The sequence below is a fragment of the Hibiscus syriacus genome, unplaced genomic scaffold, assembly GCF_006381635.1.
Source record: "Hibiscus syriacus cultivar Baekdansim isolate YM2019G1 unplaced genomic scaffold, ASM638163v2 tig00110328_pilon, whole genome shotgun sequence".
Taxonomy (NCBI): domain Eukaryota; kingdom Viridiplantae; phylum Streptophyta; class Magnoliopsida; order Malvales; family Malvaceae; genus Hibiscus; species Hibiscus syriacus.
Genome location: NW_024062685.1, coordinates 4,718,000 through 4,729,424, shown reverse-complemented (window position 1 = coordinate 4,729,424; position 11,425 = coordinate 4,718,000).

Sequence of the window (11,425 nt, the reverse complement as noted above, 5' to 3'; positions counted from 1 at the left end):
CCTTTTGTTATAGCGTTGGTTCCTAGCTCATATATAGCTAGTGGGTCACGTTCCATACCCTACCATTTCAATTTCAATTTTTTTTATATTGTTGGTTCTTAGCTCCAAATAGCTAACGGGTCACAATCCGCTTTATCCTTACACACTTACCACAACAACACCATTTTCCACAACAACACCATTTGCCACGACAACGCCATTCATACTTCACCATCTATTTTCATTATCATCAAACCACAACAACCATCACTCTCCCATCACCTTCAAACAACTTCCTCATTCTTTTCTTTCCATCATTTCAATTATTATTTCATATCATTTCCTTCTTATGTTTATATTTATGTAATTTCAGAGTTCAAGCTATCATTACGGGGTTTTTTTACTAGAATCACGATCGGACATTCACATATATGACTCGAAACATATAATCAAGATCATATTATTTGGCATCAGAGCTAGTCGATTCAGTAAGCGTATCATTTTTCTCTCTTCCGGGTCAGTACAAAATAAAAAAAAGTCAAAAAAGAAAAAGAAAAAAAAGTTTAAAGAGGGAGGGAGTAATTCTTTTCATCTTTAAAGAAAAAAAATATTTACTTCATCTTTATATTCAATTGTTCAATTTTTGTTACTTTTGCTTACCATCTCTTTTCCTTGTAGCCAATTTCTTTTCACTATCATTACTACCAAATCATAATTGTTTCAGCCGAAGTCCACTAGACCTTGTAAGCCTTGAGGAAGTTCCCAAAAGGACTTGAAATCAAAGCACGAGTGGTAAAAGGAAAGAGTGATCATTAAGGGTAAAAGTCATCCCGAGTGAAACACGAGTGGGAGTGACTTTTCTTGGAGTGTTTGGTGAGGTTTTGTTTTGTGTGAGGTTATTGTTTTATTACTAATTATGTCTCATCATTCGGCAGACAATTCTCAAGTTACAGGTACCGTTGAACCAAACCTACAAATGCAAGCCATGGTGCGTGAATTGACTAGGATTTTGAGGGAAGAGTTGGAACCTCTCCATGAACGTATTGACCGTATTGAAGAAGAGCGTACTCAAGGATTTCGAGAGCAAGAAGATGTCAATCAAGGAGGAAATGAAGAAGTGGAAAGACCAGAAGAAGATCGTGCATCACAACAAAGAATGGGAAATCGAGGTATAAGGCCCCAAAGGTTTCGTCCATTAATGGATGATAATCTTGTTAATATCAAGATTTCCATTCCACCATTCCAAGGCAAGACGGATCCCGAGGCTTATTTAGCATGGGAAAAGAAGGTAGAGCACATCTTCGGGTGCCATGATTATTCCGAACTCAAGGAGGTAAAACTCGCTGCCCTTGAGTTTATGGATTATGCACTAATATGGTGGGATCAATTGACATCAAGTAGGAGACGCAATGGAGAACATCCTATCACTACATGGGATGAAATGAAAGCAGTGATGCGAAGGCAATTCATTCCAACCCACTACCATCGGGAGTTATTCAACCGTCTTCATAACCTTTCACAAGGTAACCGAAGTGTTGAAGATTATCACAAAGAGATGGAGGTGGCCATGATTCGAGCCAACATCGATGAGGATCGAGAAGCCACGATGGCAAGATTCCTAGTGGGACTTAATCTGGACATTGCGAATGTGGTTGAGTTGCAACATTATGTGGAGATGGAAGACATGGTGCATATGGCCATAAAGGTGGAAAACCAACTCAAAAGTAAGGGTGCCACACGATCTTATGGGAGTGCAACTTCAAAATGGGGGCAAAGTTCATATAAGAAGACTCCTCCATTGCCATCCCACGAAAGAGGAGGACCGCCCAAAGGAAGTAAGCTCATTACCGAAACCAGCAAGGGTAAGACTGCCGTCACTCCAAATCGTTCTCGTGACATACAATGTTTTAAGTGTTTGGGGCGTGGACACATTGCAAGCCAATGTCCAAATCGCAAAACCATGCTTCTTCGAGATGATGGAGAAGTTGAATCGGAACAAGAAGAGGATGAGAATGAAGATGCTACCATTGATATGGAAGAATTAGAGCATGCCGTGGAAGGAGAGGTCCTTGTTTTCAAAAGGAGCCTAAACGTGCAATCCAATAGAGGAGATGAACAACGTGAAAATATCTTCCATACTCGCTGCCACGTTGGAGGAAATGTATGCTTTGTTATTATTGATGGAGGTAGTTGCACTAATGTTGCTAGTACCTTAATGGTAGATACACTTGGCTTGGAAACAACAAAGCATCCACAACCTTATAAACTGCAATGGCTCAACGATGGAGGAGAACTCAAGGTGACCAAGCAAGTTCGAATTGCTTTCTCCATAGGGAAGTACAAAGACAAGGTGTTATGTGATGTTGTCCCAATGCACGCAAGCCATTTACTACTTGAAAGGCCTTGGCAATTTGATAGGCAAGTGATCCATGACGGTTATACCAACCGGTATACATTCACCCATGAGGCAAGGAAGATCACTTTAGCTCCACTTTCACCAAAGCAAATACATGAAGACCAAATTCAATTGAGAGGAAAATTTGAAAAAGCCAAAGAGAAAGAGACCAAAATGGAGGTAAAAGAAAAAGAGTGTGATCAAAATGAGGGAAGGAAAATTATCATTCTTTCTAAAGAGGGAGAGTTGAAAAAGTGTTTAATGACGGCAAAGGAAGCACTTGTGCTCATGTACAAGGAAATTTTTTTTAACACTAACTACCTTGATCAAAATTTGCCTGCTTTTGTTGTGTCTTTATTGCAGGAGTTTGATGACCTATTTCTGGAAGAAATAGCAAGTGGGTTGCCACCTATTCGTGGCATAGAACATCAAATAGACTTTGTTCCTGGTGCCGTCATTCCAAACCGACCAGCATACCGAAGCAACCCCGAAGAAACTAAGGAATTGCAAAGGCAAGTATCTGAGTTGATGAAAAAAGGCTACGTGAGGGAAAGCCTTAGACCATGTGTCGTGCCGGTTCTACTTGTGCCAAAGAATGATGGAACTTGGTGCATGTGTGTGGATTGTCGAGCGGTAAACAAATTACGGTAAAGTATTGTCACCCTATTCCTCGCTTAGATGACATGTTAGATGAGCTTAGCGGTTCTAACCTCTTTTCCAAGATTGATCTTAAGAGTGGTTACCACCAAATACGAATGCGGGAAGGTGATGAGTGGAAAACAACATTCAAAACGAAGCAAGGTCTTTATGAGTGGTTGGTTATGCCTTTTGGCTTAACTAATGCACCAAGCACATTTATGAGGTTAATGAATCATGTTCTTAGGCCATTCTTGGGTAAGTTTTGTGTGGTTTATTTTGATGACATTCTAATATATAGTAAAACCATGGAAGAACATGTTCAACATTTGAGGTCAGTTTTACTTGTTTTGAGGAAGGAAAAATTGTTTGCTAATTTACAAAAATGTACGTTTTGTACTGACAGGGTTGTTTTCCTAGGTTTCATTGTGAGTTCTGAAGGTTTGGAGGTTTACAAAGAGAAGGTTAAAGCCATTGAAGAGTGGCCACGACCAACAAGGATTTATCAAGTTAGGAGCTTCCATGGACTTGCAAGTTTTTATCAGAGATTCGTCCCAAACTTCAGCACCATAGCCGACCCACTAACAATTGTTATTAAGAAGAATTCTAAATTCTTTTGGGGGGAAGATCAAGAGAAGTCCTTTAATAGAATTAAAGATTGTTTAATACATGCCCCTTTACTTGCTCTACCTGATTTTAATTTAACTTTTGAAATTGAATGTGATGCATTAGGTATAGGAATTGGAGCAGTCTTGTCTCAAGGTGGACGTTCTATAGCCTATTTTAGTGAGAAATTAAGTGGAGCTACGCTTAACTATCCTACCTACGAAAAAGAGATGTATGCTCTTGTGAGGGCAATGGAAACATGGCAACACTACCTTTGGCCTAAGAAGTTCATCATTCACACCGATCATGAGGCGTTGAAACATATTCGGGGGCAGCATAAACTCAACAAAAGGCAAGCCAAATGGGTAGAGTTTCTTGAAACTTTTCTATATGTTATCAAGTACAAGAAAGGTAAGGAGAATATAGTTGTCGATGCATTGTCACGAAGATATGTTCTTTTAAACACTTTGGAATCTAAGTTGTTGGGTTTTACTTTTATTAAAGACTTATATGTTTCTGACTCTGATTTTGGGGAAATTAATAAAGCTTGTGAGAAAGGGATGATTGATAAATACTTTAAGCATGAGGGTTTTCTATTCAAGGAAGGGAGATTATGCGTCCCTCAAGGTTCCATGCGAGAATTGCTCACTAAGGAAGCCCATGCAGGAGGATTAATGGGACATTTTGGGATAGCAAAGACTTTGGCTATACTTCAAGAACATCTATATTGGCCCAAAATGAAACGAGATGTGGAAAGGTTATGTGAGCGTTGCATTACTTGCAAGAAGGCCAAATCTAAAGTCATGCCATATGGACTTTACACACCACTACCCATACCGGAAGCACCATGGATGGATATTTCAATGGATTTTATGCTAGGGCTTCCTCGCACAAAGAACAACAAAGACTCCATCTTTGTAGTTGTTGATAGATTTTCCAAAATGGCTCATTTCATTCCCTGTGACAAAACTAATGATGCCTCACATATTGCTACTTATTTTTTCAGGGAAATTTTAAGGCTACATGGTATACCAAGAACTATTGTGTCTGATCGGGATGTGAAGTTCTTAAGCCACTTTTGGAGAGCCCTATGGAGTAATATTGGTACTAAGTTACTATTCTCCAACACTTGCCACCCTCAAACGGATGGTCAAACTGAAGTGGTGAATCGAGTACTTTCCATATTACTTCGATCTATCATTCGGAAGAATTTGAGAACATGGGAGGAGAGTTTACCACATGTGGAGTTTGCATACAACCGTTCAATGCATACTACTACGGGGAGTACACCTTTCAAAGTGGTGTATGGGTTTAATCCATTAACACCGATAGACTTGTTACCATTACCTACTGATCAAATTGTGAATAAAGATGGACTTAACAAAGCTGAGTTTGTTAAGAAGCTTCATCAACAAGTAAGGGAGAACATTGAAAATCGAACTAAGCAATACGAGCAGCAAGCAAATAAGGGTCGTAAGTGAATTACTTTTGAGCCAGGGGATTGGGTGTGGCTGCACATGAGGAAAGAAAGGTTTCCAGCACAACGAAAGTCCAAATTACTGCCTCGGGGAGATGGACCATTCCAAATAGTCAAGAAGATCAATGAAAACGCCTATCAATTAGATCTTCCAGGTGAGTTTAATGTCAGTGCAACCTTCAATGTTGCTGACTTGTCTCTTTATGATATAGGTGATGATTTGGGGACAAATTGCTTTAAAGAGGGAGGGACAGATATGATAGCCAATAGCAAAGACCCGGAGAAGTACCCAAGTGGCCCCATCACACGAGCAAGGGCTAAGGAATTTCAAGCAGCTATGGAGAGTATGTTTACATCACGTTTGGAACGTGATGAAAAAGGAATAATAAGGGAGGAATACTTTACTTTGCTTATGCATGAATTTGCATGAGAATTTAAAGTTTGCATAACATTCATTGCATTTAATAAGTGTGTTGTTCATTCAAGCATGCATTGCATTTAAATCATCTAGTTCATTCATCAAATTAGTTCTTTTATTATATTAACTCTTAATTGTTTCATGCATGTTTTCAATTAAATATTGAATAAAGTTCACCTTTGTGTCTAGGTGCATGAGAGAAGTTAAATGGTTTCATCATATGCAAGAATGTCAATCAGAATGTCTTCCAATTCTGGATGCGATACAGATGTTTTTGGTTCTAGAAATCAATTGGACATTATTCCTCTATCTCTTAGCTTTCCAACACCTTTTGAATCACCTTAATCCGATATCGGGATCTTGAGATATGATCGATTTATTGAAGACAGTGCAGGCTGGAATTTTGTTACGGAAATTTTATGCATGTATGATTTGGATGAGTTTGAGCCAAGGGAGAGTCTTTTCAACTTCAGCCAAGTGACAAGCCATTGAAGGACTCTTAATTCACCCATTAAAGGCATTCAAAGCTGATTGTTATCATCTAAGTTCAAGGGCTGTTCATATTCTTCAAGGGAGCATGCAATGAAGGGTGATTTAATTCACTTATCAAGACAATTTTCAGCATGGAATAGCAAGAGTCTTCCAACCCTTGGACGAAATTAAGGCCAAATGCAGCTTCAAATTGTCTAGATTCATCCCCAAAATGATCTAAAATATTCATCCAACTTTGAAGATAAGAAGACAAAGCATTCAAGTGCATTTTATTGCTAAATTGATGAGAATGTTTTCATCTTTTGAGTCTTTTCATATGCTTCTTAGAAATACTATAAATATGCACCTTTAGGATCATTTGTAGAGACACATTTTGAATATATAAAACATCTTTGAGAGGTTGCTTTCATTCTTGTTCTCTTGTAGAACTTTATCGGCTTCAAGATAGTCTTGTAGTCTTCATCCATTTCCTTTTGTTATAGCGTTGGTTCCTAGCTCATATATAGCTAGTGGGTCACGTTCCATACCCTACCATTTCGACTCCAATTTTTTTTATATTGTTGGTTCTTAGCTCCAAATAGCTAACGGGTCACAATCCGCTTTATCCTTACACACTTACCACAACAACACCATTTGCCACAACAACACCATTTGCCACAACAACGCCATTCATACTTCACCATCTATTTTCATTATCATCAAACCACAACAACCATCACTCTCCCATCACCTTCAAACAACTTCCTCATTCTTTTCATTCCATCATTTCAATTATTATTTCATATCATTTCCTTCTTATGTTTATATTTATGTAATTTTAGAGTTCAAGCTATCATTACGGGGTTTTTTACTAGAATCACGATAGGACGTTCACATATATGACTCGAAACATATAATCGAGATCATATCACATAGTGATAAAATTGATTTTTTTTTGTTGAACTCCAGTTCCAAAACTTCGCTTTGACTAATCTGAATCGATCCGGGTTGTTTTGGTGGGTGAGTCTCCCAATATAGATTTTCTGCATACACAAAGACTCAAACCTGAGACTTTGCTTAAGCGATATCAAGATGCTTACCACTTGAACCAACCCGTTTGTGAGAAAAGCGAAATTCAATTTGCAATAGGCAGACTTTGTCGATTGAAAGGCATTCACAGTCATTCTGAACTTGGGGTATGGAAAAGGAAAACAGACTTCCGCAGTCTCCACCATCATGTAGAAACCAAACTGGAAACAGCTTTAGCCTTCAGTGAAGATACAACACTAGAGCTTATAAACAAGTATATCTGAACTTTCTAGTGACTTGACAATGTCGTATTTCTTAAGAGGTAAAAACTAACCAGCGCTGAAAAATAAACAATAATACTAAAACTAAATCAATTTAGCCACAAAAAAAGTAAAACATTGCACAACAACAAGTTTGACAATCTAGAAAATTGAGATATAGCATGCAGTCTTATGAGCATCTCATACATGCTTACAACTAGAGCTTCAAGAATGCTAGAAGTTAAAATATAAAAGCTTCTATAAAAACATAAATGGAACTCGAGATGAATATGCCAGCTTAAGAAATTGTAGGGATGTAAAATCTGAAAAAGTAGAAAAGTATTCACAAGAAGGATTTTGCAGCTAAATAGAGTAATGTTAATAGCAATGAAGGGCGCTTAGTTCCCATTATTGTAGTTGTTTTCTAGGCATTAACAGTTGAACTTCACAGCAGCGGGAGGCAATCACCTCCAGGCTCCAGGCGCAGGGACGGTGGCTCTGCCAGAGAAAAAGGGAAAAAAAACGAGAAAACTGAAAAGAAATGTTCAAGAGAGAGAAAAAAACTGTATTAAATCTCCTTGGCCAAAACTTATTTTTATAGCCCAGCTGTATAACAGAAAGGTATATTGTTGAACCAATCTGTTATTCATGTCAGGTAGAAAACAGACTAACGACTTTCTCCATCAACTAAGATAAAAATTCAACTGCCTCCAATCTTCTGGAAGCAACCAGCAACCAAATACTTTTATTCATTTCAACATTCGCTCTGCTCCTCCTCAAACTAACTCTGAGCTTGCTCAGCAGGGAGAACGCTCAGCTTCTGTCGAAACAAACCAAAGCACGATTTGGACAAGGGTTTTGTAATTTTTGTTAAACCACCAGCTGCTTTTGATGCTTTGAGGAACATTGCTTCATCTTAGTCAATTTACGCAAAATCCTAAGAATTCACACATAGGAGCAGTACTTAAGATTAGTGGCAGATCCAAAAAGATTTTTTAGAGTGATATTAATTATTGAAATTTTTTGTATGGGATAAACACAAAAAAAAATTTAGGTTGACACTCACAGTAAAATAAACAACAATATAAAAAAAATTCGGATTCCATGCCCACCCTGAGTATACTTTGCATCCGCCACTGCTTAAGATTGTGAGGTACATCAAGAAAGAACCAGATGAAGAGTTACTGTTCAAGGTTTCAAGTGATTGTAATATTGTAGCCTTTTGTGATACAGACCGGGCTGCTTGTCCATTGTCAAGAAAATCCATGACAGGCTTCTGCATTAAAATTGGGAAATCTCCAGTGTCATGAAAGTTCAAGAAACGCGGCAAAGTATAGGAGTATGCCTGTGACTGCCTCTGAGTTGACTTGGTTAAAGATCTTGGGGTAAAAAAATGGGGCCAATAACGTTACACTGTGATAACGAGGCAGCACTACAAATTGTTGATAATCCAGTTTATCACGAGCGTACAAAATACATTGAGACCGAATGTTATTTTATACGAGACAAAATACAATAAGGTTTGATACGAACAGGTTTGTACCGTCAACAGAGTTCACAACAACATGACAAGCTTGGGGATGAAAAATATTTTTCTTCTTTCAACTTGAGGAGAAGTGTTGAAGATGGCAGTTTAGAGTTCAATTAGTTTGTTAATAATTAAATAGACAGTTTCTGGTTATAGCTTGTTTAGTTCATGTGTATAAATACCCTATTCCTGTAAAGTAAAGTTATGGACAATAAACACAAAATTTCTTAAATTCCTTATTCTTTACACATTGAACCTGCGAAAGGAAATACGAACTCATCAAACACAATATGTCGAGATATGTAATTTTTTTTCTCCTGGAGCAAGACAGATATCCCTTGTGTATAGTACTAAAACTAAGGAATGTGTACAATTATGATCAGAACTCTAGCTTGTGTCTCTGAAACGGCCTCAAATGAGGAAAGCATTTACACCCAGACACTCGTAATAAACCATAATCTGACTGACGATCGAGCAACTTTTCATACGGGGATAACCCTCCTAAGACTTTTGTTGGCAGCACCAAAAACGCAAGGGCTACTTGAGTAAGGAAAGTTAGAGCCAACTCGATAATGTGACGAAGCTTTCTCTCAACAACGTCATTTTGTTTAGAAGTGTATGGACACGTGATTATATGCTTTATTCCCGCTTCAGAAAGAATCGAAGATAAGCTACGCTAATCTCCTCTCCAGTACTTTGAACTTCTTTAATTTATACTCCAAATTGTGTTTACATCATTTTCCGTTACAAGTTAAACGTTACAATTGCTTGTGAGTTGTGGCTTATCTTTCGAAAGAACAGCCAACTATGTCGTGTGTTAGCATCAATAAAGAAAACATATTTTTTGTAAGCGCAAAGGTGTCTGTCCCCACAAATCAGTATATATCAATTGGAAAGGTTTGTCGTATATAGTTTGTGAATTTTCAAATGGTAATGTATAGCTTTTTCCAACTTGACAAGCATTGCACAGCTTTGTTTTATTTTCACTCTTTACAACACTGGAAAAACAAACATTGCAATCTTTAAGAGCTCTCTCTAAGGTTTCATGGAAAGGATACCATGCCCCAATCTTCTATGCCAAGCTCATAGTATGAACAACATTTATTTCAGTGCTTCTGTTACTATTACCATCGTTTTATTGAATCTGTATAAACCACTGTATTCAGTACCACAAAATAAGATTTCATGAGAATCCTCATCATGAACCACAGTATTGCGCATGAAACTGGAAGTATCTGTAGCAAACTTCGATACGGAAATTAAATTTTTAGTAATTTGAAGAACATGTAACAAATCACGTAACTGCGATATAGGAGCATTAGAATTCACTTCCATGTGATCAAACAACTGTTACAAAATGTTTGAAGAGTCCGGGTAACATGATGCGTTGCCCGTGTCAAGAAATAACTGTTATCGTGAACCAGAAACAGTACTAGCCTGTGGGAGCACATATTTGCTAGTTGTATTCGACTGTTGTTCACCCTCTGTTCCTGCACAGCTACAAGCACATGTACTTGCATTAGTGTTAAGAGAACACATATTGACTGGACCTCATCAAGGGTTTTGCAAGAAGCCAAAATCTGAGAGCTTCAAATGACAGTTCCTATCTAGTCATATCAGGTTCACAAAATACACTACCTATGAATATAGTTTAACTGATGAATATAGTGTCAAGCGAAGTAATTGGCAATTAAAACTTCTAATTATTTTCATTTTTCTGTCTGTCTAATATTTTATGAGCATTATTGTTTTTATTTTAGAATTACTCGTATTTATTAATGAACAAATTTTAAAAATCACTATCATATGAAATGAATGAGATTTGTTGTGAAATAATTGAGGTAGGATCTGCAGTCTGCACTGGGTATTGCATTGACACGAGGAGGTATAAGATGTCGGATTCCCTTTGGTCCTTGGAAGTTGAAGAAAGATTAGGATCCCATAAATGGGCAGATATAAAGCAGAGCTACCCTGCCAAACTAATTTTAAGTTGAATTTAGAATTTTATTTCAACCATTTAAATTTAAATTTGAAAATAACATGATTCATGCAGTCCAAATTAGTTGAAACCAAAATAATTTATTTTTATCTATTTAGCACATTTAGAGAATGTCGAACTATTTGAAGTTGATTAATTAAGCTTCTTTAATCAGTAAAAGGAAAACTAAATTCTAGAACTCAATCGTAAACAAGATTATATGTGCTCAGACATTGAAATATTACTTTAATTTTAACCTTAAATTTTGATCAAGAAATTTAAAAGTTTAATTTTATCACTTCATTCGATGCTTCTGCACTTATCGACGCGTTCGCCATTGATGGTTTAGCATTGATCTCTCGTCTCTATCCAAGTCCAACTCACTAGAATGCCATTATTTCCAAAACCAGAAATATTAAGACCATCTCCACCGTTCCTCTCGTGCAACGTGGGTGGTCCAGATTATCCCAATTATAGATTGCTCAATGGTCCGATCTTCTCCATTTGTCCACGTCGCCGAATCAAGCTGGCCCACAAAATTATTGAAAATTATATTTACAGTCTTAGAAGAAGGTTATAGACAAAGGGACACTTGGAGTTTCCCCCAAGATTCAGAAATTATATAAAAAGAACACCCAAAGCTTTCTT